The 26,733-nt window shown below is 44.1% G+C and overlaps 1 long non-coding RNA gene and 4 other non-coding genes across 5 annotated transcripts; 1 reads left to right on the top strand and 4 right to left on the bottom strand.

Moving 5' to 3' along the window:
* Positions 1–4,414: 4,414 nt before the first annotated feature.
* Positions 4,415–4,505, bottom strand: TRNAY-GUA (transfer RNA tyrosine (anticodon GUA)). The gene is given in 2 exon segments: positions 4,415–4,450; positions 4,469–4,505. It is a non-coding gene; the product is annotated as a tRNA-Tyr (tRNA).
* A 1,237-nt stretch (positions 4,506–5,742) lies between these two features.
* TRNAY-GUA (transfer RNA tyrosine (anticodon GUA)) lies at positions 5,743–5,833 on the bottom strand. Its single transcript is given in 2 exon segments — positions 5,743–5,778; positions 5,797–5,833. It is a non-coding gene; the product is annotated as a tRNA-Tyr (tRNA).
* Positions 5,834–11,725: 5,892 nt separating this feature from the next.
* TRNAL-AAG (transfer RNA leucine (anticodon AAG)) lies at positions 11,726–11,807 on the bottom strand. Its single transcript has one exon. It is a non-coding gene; the product is annotated as a tRNA-Leu (tRNA).
* Positions 11,808–12,347: 540 nt separating this feature from the next.
* Positions 12,348–13,678, top strand: LOC121031415 (uncharacterized). Its single transcript, XR_005790708.1, has 2 exons — positions 12,348–13,362; positions 13,450–13,678. It is a non-coding gene; the product is annotated as an uncharacterized LOC121031415 (long non-coding RNA).
* Positions 13,679–17,713: 4,035 nt separating this feature from the next.
* Positions 17,714–17,795, bottom strand: TRNAL-UAG (transfer RNA leucine (anticodon UAG)). Its single transcript has one exon. It is a non-coding gene; the product is annotated as a tRNA-Leu (tRNA).
* Between the last annotated feature and the right edge of the window lie 8,938 nt (positions 17,796–26,733).

Consider the following 26,733-nt stretch of genomic DNA (forward strand, 5'->3'; position numbering starts at 1 on the left):
TATCTTATTGTGTGATTCCCAGATGCTTCCTCATCCACTTTTCATCACAGAAAACCCTGGGCTCTTTACGTGGGATATGTCATCTCTGGTTGTTATCTTAGAAGAAATTATGGGGCTCTTTTTGGTCTTCCAATAAAGCAGTTCTCTAGTTATTACTCCGAGTTATAATGATTCGTTCACAACCCTCATCTTCCTTGAACTGATGCTGCAGTGCCTTAGGCCAGTTAATATTTTCACATATGCTGGGTGTCTGTCCTATACAAAATGAATACAGCATTGCCCCAAATTTCAAGGAGCTCACTCCTAAAGAGGATGTGAAAGTATACTATCAGTATGTTGTGATAGGTGGAAAGGTGAAAGTAATCAAGGAGTACCAAAGAGACAAAGAGGAGGAGAACCAAATTGAATCTTGAGGAGCTAGGAGAAGATTGTGGTAAAAGATGATCCTGAAATGATTCAGAGATAATGGGAAGGACTTTGATAAAGGATGAGGCAGAGGGATCAAAGCAGAGTGAGAACCTTGTCATCACCTGGTGTTTGTAAGCCAGGAAACATGGTACATTTTGACTGAGTCACAGAGTTTGGGCTGAGGTGGGAATGGAGGGAATGGAATTGAATGCGCAGAAGGGGCAGAGAGAGAAGAAGAGAGACAGAATCCCAAGCAGGGTCTGCGCCGTCAGTGAGGAGTGTGATGCGGGGCTTGATGTGGGGCTCCAACCCATTTGAATGGTGAGATCATTACCTGAGTCGAAGTGGGACACTTAATTCAGACGCTTAACTGACTGAGCCACCCAGGCACCTCCATTAGAATATTAAGGTGAGAGGCAGAAAAGCCCACTTGTAAAAAGAGCAATACTTGCCATCTTATGCGACAGTGTTGGCCTTCCACTGAGGGTGGGTCATGCTACAGGACAGAGGGACAGGAACTCACTTCCCCTTTTTGTGACACAGATTCTTGCCCTGTTAACTGACATACTGAGGGGGAAGTGAGGCTGCAGGGATGGGAACAGCACTCAGGAAACCAAGCCCTGCCTACGAAGAAACTGCTTGTTTTTTATGTTTTAATCTCAAGTGTGGCTTCTCAGATTCAGTTTTTCTGCCTGGTTAAAAAAAAAAAAAAGAGGGGGGAGGGTGCCTTCTGATTCTGAGTCACCGTATTATCTCTCAAGGCTACCAACTTCTAGGATCTCACCCTCTCCTGTTTCAGAGAGTTTTATTTATTGGACAGTGCTCAATGATTTTAGTAGGCTCTGAGTTTATCTGATACGTTATCTGACATTTTTAAAGTAGGGCCCACACCCAACATGGGGCTTGAACTCACAAGCCCTGAGATCAGGAGTCCAGTGCTCTACCAACTGAGCCAGCCAGGCACCCCTCTAAAAGCTACTATTTTTTTTTAATTTTTTTCAACGTTTATTTATTTTGGGGGGACAGAGAGAAACAGAGCATGAACGGAGGAGGGGCAGAGAGAGAGGGAGACACAGAATCGGAAACAGGCTCCAGGCTCTGAGCCATCAGCCCAGAGCCCGACGCGGGGCTCGAGCTCACAGACCACGAGATCGTGACCTGGCTGAAGTCGGACGCTTAACCGACTGTGCCACCCAGGCGCCCCAAAGCTACTATTTAAATAAGGAGGCTTTGTCACAAAATGCCCCAAGATATTTCAGTCTGTGTGCAATATAGGACTAGCAGGCAAAAGTGTACCTGAGAGGAAGATATCCCTTGTCCTCCATCTTGAACAGATGCCGACATTTTTCCACTCTCCTTTACACACTGATCGAAAACATATCCCACTTGAGGTCAGGTCTTAGGTTTCTCATTTATGGATTTTACATGCAAATAGTCATATATAAATATATATATTTATACATATATATATATTTATACATATATATTCATTTATACATATATATGTATATATTTTGTTTGTTTTTGCCAGTCTTGGACTACATCCTTCTTGACTGCTGGTATTAGCACAAGTGCAGAGATGGAGGAGAGTGACAAAAGCTTTGGTTTCTAATTAATCCCATTAGTGAAAAGTAAACATTTTTATTTATAACCTGTTTGGAACTATTTAGTTACCACTGGGGGTGACCTGCATTCAAGAATTATATTGATCCAGGCATCAGGAACCCAGTTAGAGGAAGTACTTGCTGAGAAAGGCTACCCAGATGGTAAAGAGATGGTGAGGTTTAAGAAAGAAAGAAGACAATTTCAAAGGATCTTTTTTATTTTACTTTGTTTTTAAGTAATCTCTACACCCAAAGTGGGGTCTGAACTCACAACCCCAAGATCAGGAATTGCATGTGCCAACTGAGCCAGCCAGGCACCGCTCAAGAGATCTTGAATGGAAATTTCCCGATTCCCTATTCTAGTCAAATCTGAAAAAGAAGTAAAGCCTTCATTCAACATAAGATTTTTCTCTCTCGACATTAGCAATGTTTCTGCCTTTATCTCTCAGCTCACCCAAGCCAGGCAGCAACAAAAATGTATGTGCAGAGAAAGTGATAACGGGAGTGGAGATGAATGTTGAAGTACATGAACATTATGCATTTTTCTTCTTCTTGCCATTCTGCTAGAATAACATATAGATCAAGTGATAAAGCCATGGTGCTTTCTCTATGAAGACTCAAACGGGATGTTGAGAAATCATCCCCTTGCTTCTGGAGTGAGTAGCAATTAAAACCCAAGGGATATGATGAGATTGGGTTAAATTTCATGCATGATTATCAATACTTCATTTCTGGCTAGTCCTGGACTTGTATGTATGCTCTAGTGATATTATATACGGTTACACACAAAATCAACACTCTTCAGGTTTCTGTGTATTTTTCTAAAGCTGTTCTGTGTCCACTGAACTCACCTGATCACAGATCTAGTCTCCTGTTCTAAAAGTCAACTGACTCCAGGCCATTGGTGCTACCAGGAGACCTCTCCCATTTTTTACTCTGACCTCTACCCCAGCCTGATATAAAACTTTCCAAGGTTAGTTTTAGTTTTAGATTTGCATGGAATGTCCTATGTACCTCTACTACAGTTTTCAGGACATTATATTTTAATTATCTGCTTCCATCTGTCTGTCCCCTACAAACACTAAACTATTTAGGGAAAGACCTATGTTTTAATCTCTCTTTCCCTGGCACAATCACAGTACTTGGGACAGATTAGGTACCTATTAAAGGGTTTGTGACTAAAACATACACAGTCTTAAGGAGTGACAGCTTTTTTGAGCCAACATGACCTAGGTTCTTGAGCTAAGAGGATGTAGGACTTGCTATACCCTTATTGATGAATACCTGCTTCAGTTCATATTCTCAGGGAACATTTCTCAGTAGACAGGAAAAAACAAATCTAAATGTAATGGTGGAAGCATTAGCCGAGTGCACAAAGAAGTAGAATTCTCGGGTGTCAAAGAGAGGCCAGAAATTTCATCGTTGATCCCACAATGCTAATTTCTGCATATGGTGACATTCAAACCTGAGGTCTCTTTGCCGAGAAAGAGTTATAAAATCTTCATGTAGATCACCTGTATGTGCCCAATGGTGTGAACAGAGTAGGAAGATCACTGTTCTTATGACAAAAGCCACAAAACTCCAGAGGCAAAAAGTGCAACACAAATAAAACCTGTGTCTGTCGGGAGCAACAATCTAGACACCCATGTAAATAGGCCACTGAGAGTTATAATCATCCCTTTCAAACTACATACAAAATTACATTTGCATCCTACAAATGTCAGCTAAGGTGCAGTCCAGAATTGGCAATTATTTGAAAGTTCTCCAAGGGCAATTCCGTACAAATACTACGCTAAGCACGAAGATGAGCCATTTCTATCTTTGTAGATCAAAATATTTACCCAGCATTGGAATTGGGAAGCAAAAACATAGAGGAAAGAAAAGAGTACACCCGTGCACAGATACAGAGAATGAAACAGTGAGTCTCCAAGAAGGATGCCAAAGTTGTCCTCTAACCCCTGTGTTGGCCTGTGTGCTTGGGGGCCTCCAGGGCTTGCCCTGGGCAGCACCTATTTGGCCACCTCTTTGGCAGGGATCTGCCCATCTGGGCAAATTGGTGTTGGTGGCAGAGCCCAGAACACAGGGGGTGGGTGCATGAGTGTAAAGTGCCCTGGATGGTGTGGGAAGTGGCTGCTCAGGGCTCCTCCATAAAGCCCCAGCAGGGTGGACTGTTTTTGCGCTGCAAGGCACCTGTCTGTGGATTGCAGAAAGGTGGTGCAGGTGTTCCTTAACGACAGCATACACCTGGCTGTGCAGGGGTTCCCGAAAGCTTCTCCTGGCTTTGGACTGTGAGAGTGAGTTTGCTGTAATCCTGACCCTGCCAGGTTCAGAGGAGGGCTTTGGCGTTAAGCACTAGCCGCTGGTGGAGGCCTTCATGAGGGCCAGTAAAAATGACAGGCACCTCCTTCGAGCCGGAATCGAACCAGCGACCTAAGGATGTCCACATCGCGTCTAGTCTACAGTCCTCCGCTCTACCAGCTGAGCTATCGAAGGGTGCACAGCATTGGGGCTGAGTCACCGCTCTTTCTGGAAATGACGAGGCCAAGACTGGACCGCCCCAGGCGCAATTTGCCTTGAAGCTGCCTTTGAAGGGAACCAAACACACGCTGCTACGTGATGGCAGCCGGCTGTGCTGGGACCGCGATTTTCAAGATTCCCGACTGGGGCCCTCACCTGTTGCGTCTTTTCGCCTCCCAGAGTTCCTTAATACAGTGGGAGAGGAGACGATGGGGGGACTACGGCCGTCCGTCGGGGCCAGAAAGTCATTAAGAGGGGGAGGGGAAGGGACGTTGGCGAAACGGATGCGTGGGTCGGGTGGGAAGGGCTTGCGGAGCAAGGGAAAGGAGAACCCACCCCATGGGCGCTGGGTGGGTGGCCGCGAATCGCAGGACCTCAGGCTCAGGTGGAGGCCCCTTGGAGGAATCTCGCCTCTCAGCGCCCTCGCCTCCCCCGTGTTGTGAGTGTCCGCCCCCGCCTTGTCCCCACGCCACCCACTCACCATGCACCTGCCGCATTGCGCCCCCAGGACCTCGGGGTTCACTTTTCTGCGCGGGGAGCCTTACTGGGAAGTGATGGGGAAAGGCTCTGGGGCCAGGCTCAGAGACCACGGCCACGGGGTCCCGGCGTCGCGGCCATTCTGGGCACTTGTCTCCCCGCCTCTGCCCCCAGACCCGGATTCCTGTGGCGGAGACGGCTGCTCCCCGAAATAGCTCACAGTTCTGTGGGCTTCCCGGAGACGCACCGAAGACAATTTCAAGAGTCTGAAGTTGGGCTAGACAGACGTGAGATGGCGCCCAAGCTAGGAGGAAGCTGAGGAGGAGACTGAGACAGACGTTGAGAGAGTGGGTTTTCAAGAAGGATGCCCAAGACCCATGTGATGGCCTGTGTGCTTATCAGCCTCCAGCGCTTGCCGAGGACAGTGCCTGTTTGGTAGGGATGTATGTTTAGCAAAAACGGTGGTGGCAGATCCCGGAGCTACAGCACCGGGTGCATAAAAAGGGCTGGCGTCAGGGCTCCTTGATAAGGCAGGAGTACCAAGCAGACTGCGCGCTGCAGGCCATGGGTGTGCGGACTGCGGAAAAGAGGTGCAGGTGTGTTCCCTGGGGATAGATAGCACACACGTAGCTGTATAGGAGTTCTGAAAGTGTTTCCTGGCTTTGGTCCCTCCTGCGAGGCCTTTGACACTAGCCGGTGGCGGCCTTCATGAAGTCCAGTAAAAATGACAGGCACCTCCTTCGAGCCGGAATCGAACCAGCGACCTAAGGATGTCCACATCGCGTCTAGTCTACAGTCCTCCGCTCTACCAGCTGAGCTATCGAAGGGTGCACGGCACTGGGGCTGAGTCACCGCTCTTTCTGGAAATGACGAAGCCAAGACACTGGTCCGTCACAGGTGCAGTTTGTCTTGGGTTGGTCGGAAAGTCCCTTTGAAGAGAGCCAAACACACGCTTGCACGTGATGGTAGTCAGGTGTCCTGGGACCGGGATTTTCAAGATACCCAACCCGGGCCCTCACGTGTGGCGTCATTTCCCCTCCCGGAGTTCCTTAATACAATGGAGAGGGGGGGCGACTAAGGCCGTCTGTCAGGGGCCAGAAAGCGGATAAGAGGGAGGGGGGCGGAGATGGAGGCGTTGGCGAAACAGATGCATGGGTCGGGTGGGGAGGGCTTGCGGAGCAAGGGAAAGGAGAACCCACCCCATGGGCACCGGGTGGGCGGTCGCGAACCGCAGGACCTCAGGCTCAGGTGGAGGCCCCTGAAGGAACGCCGCCTCTCAGCGCCCTCGCCTCCCCCGTGTTGTGAGTGCCAGCCCCCGCCTCGTCCCCACGCCACCCACCCACCATGCACCTGCCGCGCTGCGCCCCCAGTGGGGCTCACTTTTTGGCGTGGGGACCCTTACTGGGAAGTGATGCCGAAAGGCTCTGGGGCCAGGCTTAGAGACCACGGCCACGGGGCCCAGGCGTCGCGGCCATTCTGGGCACTTGTCTCCCCACCTCTGCCCCCCGACCCGGATTCCTGCGGCGGAGGCGGCTGCTCCCCGAAATAGCTCACGGTTCTGTGGGCTTTCCGGAGACTCACCGAAGACAAGAGCGGCAGAGATCACCGGCGTGAGCCCGGTTGGACTCCTTTGCCCTAGCTCCGCGTCTTTCTCAGACGTTTCAGATCCCATGCTCCCCAAGACATCTCATCCATCCAGCGAAGGTCTCCCAGAGGCACAACAAGCCACACTCAAGTGCCCCTGCCTCGAGCGTGTGTGGGCGGCCGGTGTATCTGCACCTTCCAGGATCGGGGTGAGGGGCAGTGCCTTTGAGCCGGTACTGCTCTCTCTGTGTGGTACCAGGCAGAAAGAGTCAGCCAGGCTGGGTTTGTAGTTTTGCATGCTCTGGTCCTCTCAGGCTGTGCTGCATTCCTCTCTTGTCTTGTTGGGAGCAAGCTTCAATTTTGAGCCCAGGTATTTTGCCATAGTGAAAATGTGTCTTTGGATTTTAATTATTAATAAACCCTCAAAATTGTCTCATCAACTGCAGCAAAATATACCACAGCAGTGCACGTTATCATTATAGGAGACAACAGTGGATGAAGGGCAGTTAGAGTATACATGGGAAGTCTGTACTCTGTGCTTAATTTAACATAATACTGTCCCCAAACATAAAGTGTATTAATTGAAAAATTAATAAATTGATTTGACTAATTTTATTTATTCAGATGAATATATACTGACTTACCAGTCTCTAAGAGAACTATTCCCCCAAAACATTAAGAGTAACAAGGTATAGAATATAAAATGTGAATGTTAAAATAATGAGTGTTAGGGGCGCCTGGGTGGCTCAGTCGTTTAAGCATCCGGCTTCAGCTCAGGTCATGATCTCGCGGTCTGTGGGTTCGAGCCCCGTGTCAGGCTCTGTGCTGACCGCTCAGAGCCTGGAGCCTGTTTCAGATTCTATGTCTCCCTCTTCCTCTGACCCTCCCCTGTTCATGCTCTCTCTCTCTCTCTGTCTCAAAAATAAATAAATATTAAAAAAAATTTTTTTTAAATAATGAGTGGTTAATCCTGAATATCTAACCCTAATGTTACAGGAGTTTTAGTAAGAAGTACAAAGAAAACTTTGGTAAACGTAGTTAAAATAACAGTAATCTGAACCAATGGGAACTAATCTGCACAATGAAATAGTCCAATCATAGATGAGCAGGATAAATATAAAATAAACAATACCTACACATTGGGGATACATATCAGGACACTAAAAATAGAATAGTAAGTCTTACTTGGTTCTAGAGAATGAGAATGTTTTTACTACATAAGTGAAGTTTATGTTTTGCATCAGATTTTTGTAAATACTAAGCATAATAATGTAACATCTTCACAAGTCTAAAGAATTTCATTTTTATCTTTATTTTACCAATTTTCATATAAAGTAAATGATGAGATACCATAATCATAATCATTATCCAGATTCAACAATCTTCAGGGTTTTACTAATTTATCTATCCCTTTTTCTTCCCCTTCTTCTTCTTCTTCTTCTTCTTCTTCTTCTTCTTCTTCTTCTTCTTCTTCTTCTTCTTCTTCTCCTTTTTTAAGTAGGCTCCATACTGGATGTGGGGCTTGAACTCATGATCCTGAGATCAAGAATCTCATGCTTTACCAGCTGAACCAGCCTGGGTCCCCTCTTCTATTTCCTCTTATCTGAAGTATATAAAACAAACCTATATCATGTATTATCACCGTTTATATTTCAGTATGGTTCTCTAATCATATGAACATTATTACATATCCACAAATTTATACCTAAGAAAATTAATATTCATTCTTTTGCAACATTTATTACATAATGCATATTGAAATTTCCCTGATTTTCTCAAAATGGCACATAAAGAGGTTTTAATCTAATCAAGAGCGAAACAGATTTTACGCATATATTTGTTTGCTTTGTGTGTAAATCTCCTCTATTTTGGATCAGTCTCTTTCAGTGTCTCTGTGTCTCTCCTCTTTTCTCTCTCTGCCAGTGAGATAATACAGAAATGAATCAGTTGTTTTGGACAATGTTATACGTTTTTCCAAATCTAATGCTTTCCTTCATTTTAATTTATACTGCTCTTTCATTTCTTGAAAATAGAACATTAACTGTCAATTCTTGATTAAGGTTAGAGTTTTTACAAAAGTACTTCAGAAACAATTCTATGTACTTCACGTATTGAGTATCAGCTCAAAAGTCACATAATCTTTCAATTTTAAATGTTAGTGTTGATCAGTGGGTTCACATACAGAGAGCCTGATCCCTCCATTGCAAATTGCCCCATCAGCTTATCCTTAAATATTAATGTCATCACAGCGAAATCATGATATCCAATTTTATATTTCATCCACATTTACTGGTTTGATTTCCTCTTCACAGAAGTTTTATTCACCAGCTAGGGCTACTTGGTTATCTTAAACAGAATGTGCATTTAATAGGTAGGGATAATGCTTGATTCTAACCCATTAATTGCCGAATTTCACATTAAATAATTTTCTCCCTGGTTGTCCCCACTGGTGATCAATGGGTTGTTTTTCTTTCTGCCTTTAGGAGATCATTGTATGTTTTTATATTCAATGTTTTGGAGTAGGTATTCCTTTTGGTCATCCGTTTGTTCCATCTTTGGCCAGTGGAAACTTGTTGTTGGCTCCTGAGAACTTTTGCCATGGCCTAGTAGTTTGCAGAAATTCTTGCTTCCTTGCCAGCCCTTCATGTATGTTTCTTGCCCCAAACCTGAAATCGGCCTAGTTCTTTTTGATCAGAATGGTTTTGGGAGACCACAACACTTCAATTATTTCATGAAGCAGCAATTCCTTTTTCTCTGTAAATTATAGAAAAAGGAAATTTATATGTCTTCTCACTGACGGATCAGTAATATGTATCCGGCTGGATTGTGAGGGTCTCCCTCAATGACTAGACACCTGCTGTTGATCACATTTTTTTGTACTAACTTTTTAGTACATAAGAGAAGTTTAAAGGATGGATTTTTTTTTTAATTTTAAAAACATCAAAGCATTCATTAGCAGTGGTGGAATTCAAACCTACAAATCCAAGAGACGATAGCCTAAACCCTGCACCTCAGACCACTCTGCCACACTACCTCATACTTAACCTCTTCACTTATTTTCACATTTTGTAATCTAGATGGAAGGTGATTGGGTTGAACATCACCATTTGTTTGAGAAAATAATCCTTTGACTTCTAGGAAGTGAATTCCCTGGGATCACAACCTTACCTCCTCCAGCCAAGGACAATCCTTGGCAAAAAATAGGCACTCACTAATTTGTGGAAGGTGCATACATCTTGATCTACATCACCTCCTACCAGCGTTGGGGAGAAAGAGGTTAAGGAGAAAACAGAAATGTCCATTCTCACATTCCACCCATGCAACCAAATTTCAGGCCTTCGCACCACTTATTAGCGTGATACTAAGAGACCTAGAAAAAGCCGCATGAAGATTTAGAGTGACCGTGAGTATAAAGCGAGCCTTGTATCTGCTCCCATCATTGCTGCCAGAACGTGCTATTTTTATTTGATAATTGGATCTTAATAGCCGCGTAGGCTGATGGGAATGATCCCGCAGAACAGAGAAGAAACAAGTGTTGGAAAGAATGTTTTGGGGTAAGCAAGAGAGGACGGCATCTCCTGCACCAAGGGTAGAGATGGCCTTAGCTAGGATCTCACATAGATCATCCACAGTAACGGGAGTCCTAAAGATACTCAGAAAGCAGCAGGTGGATGAGGACCTTGTAGAAGTTCTCCTGTGACTGCTTCTGTTTTCTCGGTGAAAGAGAAAGCTGAGCATTAGAATGCATGAGGAGGTGATGGCTGTTTTGAGAAGGGATGAAACAGCAGTCTTTAAGAATCCTATATAGTAGAGGACTCTCGAAAACTTGTAAGATTGTCATGCAGACACGCTTGAGATCACCGCCATGAATTTAAATTGAGGCCAGTCTAGCATTACTGTTTCTCTCCATTCTAGATGAGCCAGGTGAGTGCGGGGACAGAAGGCTTTCTTTAAATAAGGATTGTGATTTTGTTAAGTGAGTATGCTTAAGCAAAAGAGGAACAACCATATTCGAACTCCTAGATGGAGAAGCAGCCCAGAAACTTGAAGTTTCTCTTGGTCATTCTTTTAAGGACACGGGCCACCTCCGTTTCTTCACCCCCTCCTCGAAAGGAAGTTTCTCCCCGTTGCCCAAAAGCGCTCTCACCACAACCTCCCCCAAGAGACACAGTGAGAGGGGCAAGTCTTAGACTGCACTTGGGTTCCACCCATCCACTCTTCGGGGGAGCCCCCAAACCACACGCACAGATCCGGAAGTTCTGACAGTTCAAGACGTGAAAATGTCTGATAGGAGTTCGCACTTGGGGTCGAAACTTTCTCGGGCTTTCTGAGAGCAAGCGCTTAGGGGCAGTGAGCTTATTTTCCAAGTTGGTCATCAAGGATCCCTGACTCAGGTCTGCGAAAACCGAAACACCCCCCTCCTCCCGTGGGCATTGCCTCCTTTCCGAGACACATCTTCGGATAGTCTCGCTCAGCCGTGTCCTTCCTTCTCGCTTCCTGGCCGAGAAGATCTGGAGGAACCGGGAGACACTGCGTCGAGAGAGCAGAAACGGGGCTTGGGAGTGGGGAGGCAGAAACGCGAGCCGGAAGGCTCCAGGAAACAGGCCAACGGGGACCTAAGAACCCAGGAACCGGCGCAAAAGTTGCAGGTACGTGCGGGCGACAGTACAGCCCTAGGGTCTGAGCCCTGTGATCTTGCCAAAGGAGTTTCCTCTGGACGTTTTGCTCCGGGACTGGCTGCAAAGCCTCTGTGCGTTTCCGTTTATGAGTGGGAAAAACGTAAAACAAAAAAGCACTGCCTGTCCCTCCCGAGCCCTTCTATCAATCCTTATATCAATCCGCGTGTGACAGCTACTTCTGTGGACACACCTGCCACTGTGAAGTCTTAACATTTGTTTCTTGCCGTCCCTTAACCTCCTGGTGAACTTCGTCTTTGAAGACTTATCAAAACGTTGCGGGTTGGCAAAACTTTCCAGAGCGCTACCCAGGCCAGAAAGCAGGCGCTCTCTGCACTTGACCTGAAAGTTCACCCTCGTGTACTCACCCCAGACCCATTCCGGTGCTACCTGTGTAGACACTGGAGTGATTATTCGTCATCCTCTGACCTCAGTCCCGCTGCTGGTAAAAATTTCACTTGGCAGCGGTGGGATTCGAACCCACGCCCCCGAAGAGACTGGAGCCTTAATCCAGCGCCTTAGACCGCTCGGCCACGCTACCGCTGGCTTGTAGCAGCTCTGCCTGGTTTTTTCTGATGGTAACTACCTTCCTTTACATCTCCGTTCTATTACATAGATTTGTATTCTGAAGTCCTAAATCTCAAGAACATATGGAGGAAGGGATGGAGGAACCGTAGGGCTCATCGCGAAAGTTTACTTTCCTCGTAGACTCTGGATTGTCCATCTCCCACCCACGGCTTAAAGAGGAATATTTTACTGAGTGAATGAAGAATACATGAGTAATAAGTGAATGAAATTTGTAACACAAGAGAAGGCTGTGGGCCTTTTGCAGGTGTCGACTATGTTGGCTTCCTCTCCGTCTTGCTACAAATATCTTAGGGAAGATCAATGAAGTAGTCAAGCTAATTAAAGCCACAAAATCCTTGCTCCGAGGCAGCATGTCTTATCAAACGGAGATCTAGGGCATTTGCAAATGCCTGAACACCTATTTAGAGCTAGAATCTAACCAACAACCTAGATGCCAGTGGAAATCTACAGTCCTTTCTTTTACTAGGTGAGATATCAAAGAGTTGAGGCATGTGTCTCTGCTAAATTATTTCTTCAGAGGAAGCAAAGCCCCTTATATGGTTTTACACTCCATTCCTAAGACACTTGGAGATGTCTTCTTTCTGCTCTCATAGAGCGGGTGCTCATTTCTTTTGAATCTGAGGGCTTTTAGGACCTTAGGGGTTTCCCAGGCCACCACATTGGCATCTAAGCATGGCAAAATCAACCCTCTGAGACTGCTCCTGTCACTCCAGAATTTGTGCAGGGGAATGTCCAGGCGAGTAGAGAGAGCAGTGCTCAAGTTCCCTGCTGACCAACTCTGCCGGTCTCCACACACACTGCAGAGCTATGCCCAAGCCCCAGGAAGGAACGTCATCTCCAGGCTTTCCTCTGAGCTCAGGGACACGATGTGCTCATTTTTCTGAGAAAAACACTTTAGTGAGAAGTGACAGCAGACGGTCCTGCAGCTGCACAGAGGCCAGACTGGGACTGCCAGTCCCTGCAGCTCCCCTCTCCCATCAGGCAGTTTTTGTTATTGCAGGATATTCTGTCCCTGTTTACAAGTTGCCTTCATTTGATAGCTGCCTCCAGTTTTCAAAAGAGCTTTCGGGTTCTGTCGGGTTTTTGCTCCAGCACATCACAGCCAAAATAATCATGACATCCCTAGAGCAGTAGTTCTTAGCTCTGTTCATTAGAATCACGTGTGGAACTTTTAAAAATTCTGACGTGGACCTGGGCTCTAGACCAATTACCTCATAATCTCTATGGGTGGTATCCAGGCATCAGTATTTTATAGTTTCTCACATGCAGCCAACATAGAAAACCAGTGCCTGAGGATATTCCAACAAGCAGTTCTATTTCTTTTAAGGACTTCTCACTTGTCCCGCCTATCATGTCCAAACCTGCTTGACACAGGCTGTTTCTCTGGATACCTGCTGTGATGCAGCCAAGAAGTTGCCAGGTTCAATGCCTGAGTGGCAGTCGCAATGCTGCTTGACTACCACATGCCAGACCATGTGACTTGGTAAGGACCGTGTGCTGGAACAGAGGTGAAGTTGTTCACAGATTATAACGTGGAGCCACGTATCGGAAGGGTTCTTCCCTAATCCCTCCATGTTCTTCTATTTGTCTTTCAGCCTCGTTCTTTTATGTATCTCAGGATGACCCAAGGCTTCTCACCTCCTTATCTCCTCCCACACACCTGGGGTGAGCTCTGGACTGAACTAGCCTTAGTTCTAGGACCAAATACATACCCGAAATGACAGCTGAGAATGGGCCTTCCAGTTCAAGATTGCATGGATCTTAAATCATTCATTTAATCCTCAGAGCTGACTTTATCAATATATTCTAAAGTATTGGCTTTTCCATGACCTTTTACACAGTTTATAGAAGAGATGGGACAGAGAAGCCCCTTCCACTGCCACAGCATTCTTCCCAAAGTTCAGCCCAGGAATCTGGGAGGCTATGGGAGGCGGGGAATCTTGGGGGAGGGTTTGGTGCCACTCCCAGAGTGATCTGCAGGACACTTCAGAGACTTTCCACATTAGGAGAGACTAGGGGTCCTGATGGATATTGTGCAGGATAAATCGTACACCAGGGGGCAGTGTAGCTCAGGCTTCCTCCAGACTCAAATGCACAGGTTGCACTTTAGAAGATTCGGTTCCTGTCTGGTTGTGGGATGAGGGGGAAGTGGGGGGCTTTGTCTTAGAGTGTGATGGCCTGGAGATGTTGAGTTGCAATTACATGAGCCAAGGACAAGTATTTGTTACTTCTTCCTTCTGCCAGTTTTGTTGGTTGTGGATCAACAAAATGAAGATCTCTCTTACAAGAATAGGGTAAGAAGCTGTAACTCAAGAATGAGTGCACCAGTCAGGGGCTAAAATATGAAATCCAGTTCCTCCTAGTTGAACAACTTTAGCTAGTTGAATCCACAATATATAAAATAACAATATATCTGGATCAAGTGGGATATATCCCAGAAAAGCAAAGTTGGTTTGATATTCAAAATCAATGTGATTTATTATTTCAACAAGCTAAAAAGAAAAATCATATGATCTTACCAAAAAATGCAGACAAAGCATTTGACAAAGTCCACATTCATTCCAGACACAGACTCACAGCAAATTAGGAAAAGAAGGAAACTTCCTCAACCTGACAAAGGGAAGCTATGAAAAACTTCTGCTAATATCATGCTCAATGATGAAAGACTGAATGTTTTCCCTGTAAGATTGGGAGTAAACATGGACATCTGCTTTCATCACTTTTTATAAATTTCTTTTTTCAACGTTTACTTATTTTTTTTGGGACAGAGAGAGACAGAGCATGAACGGGGGAGGGGCAGAGAGAGAGGGAGACACAGAATGGGAAACAGGCTCCAGGCTCCGAGCCATCAGCCCGGAGCCCGACACGGGGCTCGAACTCACGGAGCCCGAGATCCTGACCTGGCTGAAGTCAGCCGCTTAACCAACTGCGCCACCCTGGCGCCCCTCATCACTTTTGTTCAACATGGTGCAGGGGATTCTTGCCCAATCAATAATGGGGGAAAAAATGAAATGGAAGGCATCTAGGTGTTTTTTTTTTAATTTATTTTTTAATGTTTATTTATTTTTGACAGAGAGAGATAGCATGAGCGGGGGAGGGGCAGAGAGAGAGGGGGAGACACAGAATCAGAAACAGGCTCCAGGCTCTGAGCTGTCAGCACAGAGCCCGGCATGGGGCTCCTGAACCGAAGTCAGACGCTCAACCGACTGAGCCACCCAGGTGCCCCAGGAGGCATCTAGGTTTAAACAAACAAGTAAAGGTATCTTTTATCCCAAGAAAACATGAAAATCTATGTAAAATTCCTACAGAATCTACAGAAAGCTGTAACTAATAAGTGAATCCAGCAAAGTTGTTGGATAGAAAGCAAATATTACAATTAATTGCATATATTACTGTCTATATACTATATCTATATATATATATAATTGTACCTAGCAATGAACTATCAGAAACTGACAATTTTAAAAACAATCCAATTTACATTAAATGTGAGATACTTAGGGACAAAATATGTCCAAGATTTGTACACCAGAAAAAAAAATGCTGAGATAGATAAAAGAAAACCAAAATACAAGGATCCTTGGATCATTTCATGTTTGTGAATGAGAAGATTCAATATCATTAAGATATCAATTATCCCTAAGTTGATTTATAGATTCAATGCAATCCTAATCAAAATAACAAGGTTTTTAAATGTATTTTTAAGACATGTTTTTTTTAATTTAAAGTTTATTTATTTTTGGTAGTCTCTACACCCAAAACGGGGCTCAAACTCATGACTCATGATATCACGAGTCCCATGTGCTTCCAACTGAGCCAGCCATGTGACTTGGTTTTTCTTTTCTTTTCTTTTTCCTTTGTTTTAGAAATTGACTAGCTAATTCCAAAATTCCTATGGAAATTCAAAGATATAGCATGCCCAAAACAACTTTAAAAAGAAGAACAAAGTTGGAGCAAACTCACTCTGACTGACATCAAGACTCATAAAAGCTGCTCTAATCAAGACCATAGTATTGGTATTAAAATATAAAAAATAGATCTATGAAACAGGAGTACAGAGATAGAACCATACATAAATTATCTATTGATTGTTGACAAAGTTTCAAAGGCAATTCAGTAGAGACAGGTAGTCTTTTTTAATTTACCTTTTATTTTTTATTAAGTTTTTAATTTTAATTCCAGGATAGCTAACACAGTGTTATATTAGTTTCAGGTGTATGAGATAGTGATACAACAATTCTATACACATTACTTAGTGCTCATCACGATAAATGTGTTCTTTAGAAAGGTAGTTTTTTCAATAATGTTAAAAAATAATTTTGATCCCTACTTAACACCACATAAAAAAATAATTCAAAATGGATCATAAACCCAAACTATAAAATATTTAGAATGATATCTTTATCAAGTTGTATCAGGGAAAGATTTTTTTTAGAAGCAACACCAAAAGCATGATCCATAAAAGAAAAATATGATTAACTGTACTTCATCAAAATTAGGAGACTTTGCCCTTCAAAGACACTGTTGAGAGACTGAGAAAACAAGCCACAAAGTGGGACATAATAGTTGTACCCTCAGTCTTTAAGAACGATTTTGTCTCCTAAGGGACATTGACAATGTCTGGAGACACTTTCAGTTGTCATAACTGAAACAGTATTACTGGTATCCAGTGAGTAAAGGCCAGGGATATTGCTAAACATCCTATACTACACATGACCTGTGACCCCCACAGTAAAGAATTATCCGGTCCAAAAATGTCACTATTGTTGATGTTGACTAGAATAACAAGCCACATGGACAAACTTAACTCTTGCCTCCTTTAGGGCACAGGCCAGTCAGGTTCCACCACCATCTACTAAAATGAGCAGAGAACTCCTTCTCAAAGCCTTGAGGAGGGGACAGTGCCTGGATTCAAATCTGAATGCGGTATATATTCATAAACATGTGTATGTATTCAAATCATGCCTAATGCACCCTCTAGGTACCAAAGGCTATACACGTACATGGCGCAGGAAAGGCATTGCCCTCAAAGGCCAGAAAGTGAGAATGTTCCTTAAGGAGCTCAAATTCTTACTTCAAACCCATCCTAGGACTCTTTGGGGGCTAGGTAAGAGTCAGAGTGGTCTTCCTGGCCTGGCTCAAGTCTGGTGGTTGAATCACTTACCTGAGCTGGTGAGAACTTGCCTCCCTTGACCATAAGCTTCCTGCTTAACACATCTCTTTTGCTGTCCTGTGGTGAACTTGGAGGGAGAGAGACAGAGTGTGGGTTGGGAGGGGGTGCCATAGTAGCAGAGAGACCAGAGGCACCTGGAAAGAGAAATAAGACGGAACATCCTATAGGTAACGCATTAGGGGTCCGAGAGGCAGCACCGGGGACCACAGGGACACTTGGGGCGCCCTGTGCAACTGTCTGAATTTTTTTACTTTGGCTCTGAGTGGAACTGCTGAAATTTTCCGAGTTAACCCTTAGAAGCAAAGGCTGACTTCATTCCCTGCTCCCCTCCGTGCCCCACCTTACCTGTTTACTGCACTTTCAAGGTTCTGTCAAGATTCCAAGACTACCTCTCCTCTCCTAAGTGCCCAGGTTAAATGCCATCCTTTGGCCAGCAAGGCCTTATCCTCTCCCTTCCAAACAGCGGGGGGATCGGGGATCCGGAGGAGTGCGTCTTTTAAAGATCTGCTTGTGAGCTCCCTGCCAGTAAAACGGAGTCCTTCATTCACTAGTCCCACCCCATCAGTCAAGAGCCGAGTAGTCAGAAAATCCACACATTGAGTTTTGGTCAAATCCCGCAGGGGTACTATAGTTTTATTTGGAGTGAAGGCAAAGGCCGTGACTACGTATGACTAGAAACAAAACCCTGGCAGCGGTGGGATTCGAACCCACGCCCCCGAAGAGACTGGAGCCTAAATCCAGCGCCTTAGACCGCTCGGCCACGCTACCAAATCCACAAAAGTGGGCTGCCTACACTTCCTACTTATACATTTCTGCTCTTTTTTTCAGCGTTGGTCTTTAAACCTTCAACCTGGGACCAAGATTGTAGGTATCACCAAAGGACCCTAAGGAAGAGATTCTTCCCTCCCTGCTTCGCTCCACTAGGATTCCAATCGGCATCCGCCCACCTCGGAACAGCTCTTCTCACTCCAGTAGCTAAAGGGAAAGATCTTCAAACCAAACCATCCGCTCCGGAAGCGAAGCTCTTGGGATCTAGAACCTAAGAGCATTCCAAAGACAGGGGTCGCGTCAGCTTCCGCCTAGCACCTAGTAAGCGCTCAGAAAGTATTTATTGAACGGATGAATGAACTCTTTTAGACTCCAGATAGCTTCGGGGTGGGGCTGGTGGGGTAAAGAAGACCAAAGCAGCAGTTTTGCTACATTTTGAGTTTGATACTTTTCGGTTCCGAAGCCAGGAGAGAAGTCTTCGAGTCTCCAGGAAGCGTAGGACGTGAATTAAAACCACCGAGAAAAAAAGCATGCCTCCTGGTTCCCTTTTGCTCCTTTGAGACCTAACTGCAAATAGGCGGTGCCAATCTCCGCCAGCTCCCTAGTCTGGACGGAACAGAGTCTACAGAGTCTTCCTCCCCCCCACCCCCGTCTTGCTTGCCCGAAAGGAAGGCTGTGTCAGAATGGATCGGTTCCTGCTGCTGGGAAGCCTTCTGTCCCTTTCTTTAGAACTAACTCTTCGTCTGCCAGACAGGTCCCCTTTCCCCTGATCAGTAGTAGCCACGTGGCGCCTCTTATTACGGGCGACTACGGACGGAGATAGCCAGAGACGCCCTTCCCTGGGGACAGAGCCGTGATTCTGAGCCCGCACGGGTGCTCCTAGCACCCAGGAATTCCGGAGAACTTCCCTCTTCTCATCTTCCCCGGAACCCCAAGCCAGGTTCCAGAATGGGGGAGAAAAAAGATTCACACCTATTCTCTTCTTGACACAGGGAAGGTAGACACACCTCAGTTCTCCAAATGTCAGCGTTTCTGTTCTGGGCCTACCAAACTTTGGTTTCCATGCTCCTTTTGATTACATCTAAGTGGAAATTACAGAATGCCAATAGCTGATGTGTCTCTTTTGCTAGTGTGTGGCAGTAGCAGAGAAATAAATTCAGTTAGTGCCTAGTCTTCAGAGAAAAACAGGTGCCTGTGTCACAGAGAAAGGCTGGGGGATGTGGGTTGGGTGATGTTTCGGCTAATTTTCTGCCTTCTGAAGATGGAAATTGTGGCTCCCTCGTGACATGCAATCATATTTGGCTAACATTATTTATTTGATAAAATTAAGGATATTTGGGGGCAACTTTACACAAAGTTTTAAACAGGGAGGTTGTGTATGGTTATGCTTTATGCTTCCCTCTCTCTTGCAAATATACAGCCTATGTCAGGGAAGAAGCCGCCAGACCGGGCTTACTTTCCTAAAAATAGACAATAGTCATTGTCTATTAATCAATTATGCTTCCCAAGAGAAGGGAAAAATAATCCCATGGTGGTGTTGGGACACATAAAGGATATTCCCCACCCCCCCAAGAGCCTCCTGTAAAATTCTACGGTCCTTGTTATGGGTGGAATCCTGTCCCCCTCTCCCCTGCCCCCCGCCCTCGAAAAAAAGATCTATAGAGTCCAAATCCCCAGTACCTCAAAATGTGACCATATTTAGAAGCAGGGTCTATACAGAGGTAATCAAGTTAAAATGAGGTCTTTAGTGTGGGCCCTAATCTAATATGACTGGTGTCCTTATAAAAAGGGGAAAAAGGGCATAGAGGCAGAGATCTCTTTCTGGAATCCCATAAGCTTCAACATAAAGAGAGCAATGCTAACTCTGACATATTCTGTGGGGCTCTCAGAAAAAGAACTGCAATGCATTTTCAAGGGTATAGGTGTAGGCACATTGGGGCCACTTGTGTGGAGACAAATAACTGGAGAGAGGGACAGAGTTTTAAGCACAGAGCAGTGGTTCTCAAACTTTAACGTGCCCCCAATCACCTGCAGGGTTTGTTAAAAAGCCATTGCTGGACACAACCCCTGCAATTTCTCATTTAGTAAACCTGAGAACTTGCATTTCTCATAAGTTGCGAGCTGATGGTGTTACTGAGCCAGGGAACATGCTTTGAGAACCACTGCCCTGGAGATCAGTTTTGTAATTTAGAATTCTGGTAGAAGTGAGGAAAAAGAATTGAGGAAGTCAAAGACCTGAGACCTCTTGAGAGCAGTGTCCAGGGAAGATATGTGTGCTTAATTGATAGCAGTGGGAATAAATGAGAAATCACAAATAAAATAAATTTATAAGTGAGGGAGAAAAGCCTGGCAAAATAGTGAAGCCTGATGTTTTTTTTAATTATTTTAAGTTTATTTATTTTGAGAGAGAGCAAGAGCACAAACAGGAGAGAGGCAGAGAGAGAGGGAGAGAGAGAGAGGGAGAGAGAGAGAGAGAGAGAGAGAGAGAGAGAGAGAGAGAGAGAGAGAATCCCAAGCAGGCTCCTCACCACCAGCGCAGAGTCCGATGTGGGGCTCAAATCCACTAATCATGAGATCATGACCTAAGCCAAAACCAAGTGTCAGATGCTTAACTGAGTGAGCCACCCAGGCACCCCTAGTGAATCCTAATGTTAGGGACAGGGAAAAGGGCCTCCCAATACTGGACAATGGTAGTGGCCACTTTACCACCCTTTGGGATTTCGATAGAGCTTCCACTTAAGGATACCCACCTGTAGAAACACAGAGATCTCAAATGAACCACAGAAAATGGAAAATGGTGCTATCTTCTGTGATCTCTGGGCATGTTTATTTGTCCTGCTGGGTAAGACATAATGATAAGCAAGGGTGCAGGAGAAACTAGGAGAAATGCAGCCTTACCCTCTCCTGGACCATTTGGAAAGTTCAGTACATGCCCAAAACAATCGCCTGAGGCCCCCAGAAAACTTGCTGCTGGAGATCTTTCTCATCTGTGAAAGAACTTCAGAGACTTTAAGCCTGGGAAGGCTGAGGTCCCAGAACAATGCACCTGCAAGATCTCAGCTCAAGAACAGGGAATGTCACCCACTACTGTGTGGTTCCTTTTTTGTTCAACTCTCAAAAGTAGAATACTTGGCCTCCTAATTTCAAAGACTTACCACAGACTTCTGTATGACTATGGGGGCAGAAATCCTGCAATTGTACCCAGTATGCAGAGAAAAAACAAATTATAAATAGAGTTTATATTTACAATCTATTTCACTTGATTTTCTAAGTCCAAGTGTGTTTTTTTTTAATCATGTCCATTGTATGGGCTTAGACAAGGTGGAGTCCACACCCTTGTCAGTAGTGTGCAATACCTGAACTCTCCTTTGATCTTAATCAGAGACCTAAGGATGTCTACCAGGATGTGCATCCTACTGTCCTCCACTCTATCAACTGAGCTACTCAAAGATGCATAGTAAAATTTATGCAAAATTTATTGAGGAATCTATTCTATTACCTCTCACAACCATATATATATATTTACTGTGTTGATTAAACCTTTTATGCCCTTACTGATATTTTGTCTACTTGTTTAACACCTACTGAGAGAGGATTGTTAAAATATCCGATGATAACTGTGTATTTTTCTATTTCTCCTCTTAGTTCTGTCAACTTTTGCGTCTTATGTATCTTATTCTTACAATGCTTCTTATATTTTGCTTCTTATATTTGCTTGTTATATTTTGCTTTTTATATTTATGTTTTATAACAAGCTGCATTATTAGATACATGGAAATCCAGAAATATTGTGGGGTTTTTAAATAGAGTTTATTTTTTAGGGCAGTTTTAGGTTCACAGCAAAATTGATTAGAAAGTACAAAGAGTTTGGGTGCTTGGGTGGCTCAGTAGGTTATGGGTCAAACTTCTGCTCAGGTCATGATCTCGCAATCCAGTCCATGGATTAGAGCCCCACGTTGGGCTCTGTGCTGAGAGCTCAGAGCCTCAAGCCTGCTTCATATTCTATGTCTCCCTCTCTCTCGCTACCCCTCCCCTGCTCCCACTCTGTCTCTCTCTCTCAAAAATAAATAAGCATTAAAAAATTAAAGAAAGTATAAAGAGTTCCCATATACCTCCTGCCCCCACATATACACAGCCTCCTCCATTATTAACATCCCACACCACGGTGGTGTATCTGTTACAATAGATGAACCAACACTGACACATCATTCTCACCCAGAACCATAGTTTGCATTAGGGACCTTTGTGAATTCCTGTGAATTTTCGGATTGTTTGTTTCTATCTCTATAAAGAATGCCATTGGGATTTTGATATGGATTGCCTTGAATCTGTAGAGCACTTTGGGTAGTTTGGATATTTTAACAATTTTGGATAGTTTGGATTCTTCCAATCCATGGACACAGGATGTTTTTCTATTTATCTGTGTCCTCTTTAGTTTCCTTCATTAATGTTTTATAATTTTCAGTGTATGAGTCTTTTACACATTTAGTTAAGTATATGCATATATAGGAGCACCTGGGTGGCTCAGTTGGTTAAGTGTCCAACCCTGGCTTAGGTCATGATCTTGTGGTTTGTGAGTTCGAGCCCTACATTGGGCTCTGTGCTGTCTGTTTCAGATTCTGTGTCTCCTTCTCTCTCTGCCCCTCCCCCACTCGTGCTCTGTCTCTCAAAAAACAAATAAATGTAAAAAGGATTTTTTGGAAGTATATGCATACACATGTCTATAAATAACAATTTCCTGTAACTTGAGAGTTGGTTCTCTTTTATCACCAAGAATACTTCTATTTCCTCTTTCCTCATGGCAGCCTATCAGGTATTTGAGGATGGTGACGATGTCCCTCAAGTTTTCTCTTTCGCATACCTAAAAACTTGAGTTCCATTAAACATTCTTCCTCTAGTGAGGTAGCCAGCTAGCCAGCCACTCAGTCCCTCTGCATTCCTGTGGTTCGCCTGGGCATACTGCCTGAGAACAGTGCTTACAAAATGATCCCGATAGAAAAAAAGTTGGACAGCCATGAGCAATGTAGGGAGAAAGAAATCAAAGGCAAGAAGACAGTAGTGGAAGGTCTGAATAGAAGTAGCAAGAGAAAGCTTTTTACAGAGACCAGAGTAATCTGCAGGTGATATTTAAAGGGGCTATGGAAATAAGTCAGCAGGAATTCCAGGGCACCAGGCAAATGTTTGTAGGGTAGGGCTTGACTTTTCAATTCTTAAAAGATTTCCTTTAGACAGCACAGAGCCTGTTTGGGATTCTCTCTCCACCCCTCCCCTGCTCGCTTGCTCGCTCTCTCCCTCTCTCTCTCTCTCTCTCTCTCTCTCCCCCAAAATAAATAAATGAACTTAAATTTAAAAAAGCAAGCCATCAACTTTTGTAGAAAGTCAGCTGCCACCCTTCCCCAGCTGGTCGAGGGAATCAGCGGCTCAAGGATAGCTATACACTAAGACCTACTGTCCTCCCCTCTTCTTGCTGAGCTATGTACGGCTGTATGCCACATTTCTCCATTTTGTGTTTAGGATACTGCAAAGTTTGAATCTTTTAATAGATGGGACAGAACAGTCTTACAAGGTTGTTGGGTCCAAAATGGGGGTGGGGACACGAATGAAATGCAGAAATAAAGTCTTGGGAAGTAACTATCGTTTTTAGTTTAAGCATCATAGGTTTGGATCTTACAGGTTTGAACCCTGGCCCTCTGGTGTCCAAAGTGAGAATCACATGTCATGAGAATCACATCATGAGTCAAAGAACTGAACCGCACATCCTTTAAAGGACCTGCATTTCCATGGCCACTCATCTCAGTCAGTTTCTGGGGAGTTTTGGGACATTCTCTACTGTGTTTTCATTTGCTCTGATCCCCTAAATACCCAGTCTTAGTTTCCTCACACTGTTAAAAACATGAAATCTCTTGCTCAAATCCTGCAATTAAGCTCAACCTATTTGGGATTGAAGGCCATTCCCTCCAGGTCTTAGAAACGCAGAGTCTTGTAGAAGCTGAGTCCAAGAAACATCCCCTTTGCCTATCTTACTTGCCAAACCTGAGAGCACCCAGATGCAGCTCAGACCACACCCAGCATTGCTCAGGCCTGAAGAAAAGCCGAAAGGTGGCTGGCACTGGTCATCCACTTAGCAGGACAGAATGAGGCTTCTCCCAGTGGAAAGCATGTTTCCTTGGGAGTCTGAAACTATGCACTAACTTGAGAGAGGAGGCAAGACATTTTCCAGGGGAACCTGCCCAGCAGGGCTGAAGGCACATGCCACATCAAACTGATTCTACTTAGTGTTTGCTTAGTGTTTGGTTGAGGACATTACCTTAGAGATTCTCACTCTCAGTAGGTAACCATATGTTTATGTTTAGGTAAGTTCTCCCCTTTTCCATGAGGATGCTCTGCGTGCTGGTATCTGGCACACCATTTAGTGACCACATACATATGAGAATTGGCACCTGAATTCAGGTGCCACCTGGTTTCCTGGAATTTACACTTAAACTGTATGAGAGCTGGAATGCCCTTGGAGATTTTTAGTGTTTGTTTTACCAAGAATTCCAGGAAGAGGAAAGTAAAAGATTCCATGGTAGTCCAGATTTCTGTGGGTTATGATATCCTTTTTTCTTTGCACATATATCTGCATTTGTTAGCTCTCCATTTCAAATACTTATTAATGCCCTGAGATGTGCTGGTCTCTTGGCTAGGTAGCTGGAGACTCAGAAGTATGAACCATACAACCTTCCCTTCAAGGAGCTGAGGTATAAGCTGAGGACGTTATATTAATGTATATGATTTTTTAATGTTTATTTATTTTGTCAGAGAGAGAGACAGCATGCATGCTTGTGGAGAGGGGCAGAGAGAGAGAGAGAATCCTAAGCAGGCTCCTTGCCATCAGTGCATGGGCTCCATTCAACAAACCATGAGATCACAACCTGAACTGAAATTAGAAGTCAGATGCTCAACCAACTGAGCCACCCAGGTGCCCCGTTAATGCATATGATTCTTTTTTTTTATTATTTTTTGCATATGATTCTTAAAATAAACTTAGTAGTCTATAGCTAAGTGCACTAGAATCTCCTTCCCTTTTTTCTTTGCCTTCTCATTTGTTCTTTCTTTGTGTCTTTCTTTGCATTTTCAAAAAGATGGACACAGGTGGGGTGCCTGGCTAGCTCCATTGGTAGAACAGGCAACTCTTGATCTCAGGGTTGTGAATTCAAGCCCCACCTTGATGTAGAGATTACTTAAAAATAAAATCTTTTTTAAAAAGTAAAATAAGAAAAATAGGAATAGATAGGAAACCACAACTTAGAAGTAGGTCTGGAAGACTAAAAAATAAAATTAAAATATGTGTTACCTTTTGACAGTCTTTCATATAAGATGAAGAAATATGGGAAGGGGAACAGAACAATTCAATAATTTCATAAGCAACTGAATATATGTTGAGTGGGTAATGTCAGGCTGGAGGCTTACTTCCTAGGTGCCATGGGTCACCTCCATTATATCTGTCCTCTTCAGTCTTTTGAGAGTGGGAGTGAAATGGAAAGAACAGCAAGGATAAGAAAAAGTATCTTGGATTTCAGAGGACAGAAGAGATGAAATCTATTTGGTAAACAGTAAAGGCTTTCTGAGTTAGAACAGTGAGATGGTCTTTCCAGGATGAGTAGTGTTTGACAGGTAAGGTGAAAGGGGAAATCACTCTAGTTGAAGAAATGATAAGCAAATGATCACAACTGAAAAAGGTGTGAGTTCTGTTTGGGGAATTATAAGTGGATCAAGTTGACTGGAACAGAGATCTGTTGTCAATATACACCTGTCATTGGGTAAATGTTGATCTGAATATTAGAAGACAAAAGCGGTAAGGTAAAGAGGCACAGACTGAGAGCACTTTAGGGTACTTGAGAGTCTTTAAGTTGAAAACAATTTTTGCTAAAATAAAAAAGGAGGATTTCTGTAAGGATCCAGGAAAATCTCATAGATTCCAAAAGTGGAGCATGCTGAGGCCTCTGGAGTGGGCCACAGCCAGGGACTCAGAAGGTGTGCAGGCAGGCTCCCTCTCTCACTATCACCTCCCCATGCTCTCCCTTGTGTTCTTCCTACAGTAATGCCTGCTTTGCTTCTCAGTTCATGTGGTAGAATATGATTGATGTTACAGCTCTTCCAACTCTAATGTCCTTTCTAGTAATTGTGGGCTAATTAATTTGGACCAAACTCTTTGAGGAAAAATGATAAGAATATTGGATAAGATTTTACCAAATCTTCTTTCTTTTTTTTTTTTTCAACGTTTATTTATTTTTTATTTATTTTTATTTATTTTTAAGTCGGACGCTTAACCGACTGCGCCACCCAGGCGCCCCCCAAATCTTCTTAAAAGCATCAAAATACTTAAAATGGTAGTAAGCAACGACTAGGCCAGAATCTAAACAAAAGACAGAATCTGAGAGGCAAGGGAAGCATGGACCTTTGTAGCTCTGAAGACACTTGCTAATTACTGCAAAACTGGGCTAGAATTTTGGCAGCCTCTTTGGGTGGGAGAAACAATAGGGACAGATGTCAAGACCCAGCACCTAGCAAAAATAGAAAGTCTGGTGAGACATTCTCCCCAAATATTAAGTTTAAATTCGTAATATTAAAGAGCTGTTCCCATAAGATGAACAAGAAGTAAACCTACCTCTATCCTCCTACTTCCAATAATGGTTATGGAGCTCAGCAGAAATCAGCTGAGCTTAGCAAGGGAAAACAGAAAGAATGAGAAGCTGTGACTGCAGGTTTCCATTCTCCCTGATTTACAGCTTGGTAACATCATCTTGGAGGCTCAGCAAATGTCTGGCCACTAACATTTTTTTAGTGTCCTTTCGGGTTGATGGTGCTCCAGGTGCCTGGGAGAAACCGAAGCTATATGTGTGTGTGTGTGTGTGTGTGTGTGTGTGTGTGTGTGTGTGTATATATATATATATAT

This window comes from Herpailurus yagouaroundi, unplaced genomic scaffold (genome assembly GCF_014898765.1).
Source record: "Herpailurus yagouaroundi ecotype Mexico unplaced genomic scaffold, PumYag 141, whole genome shotgun sequence".
In the NCBI taxonomy this organism is placed as follows: Eukaryota; Metazoa; Chordata; class Mammalia; order Carnivora; family Felidae; genus Herpailurus; species Herpailurus yagouaroundi.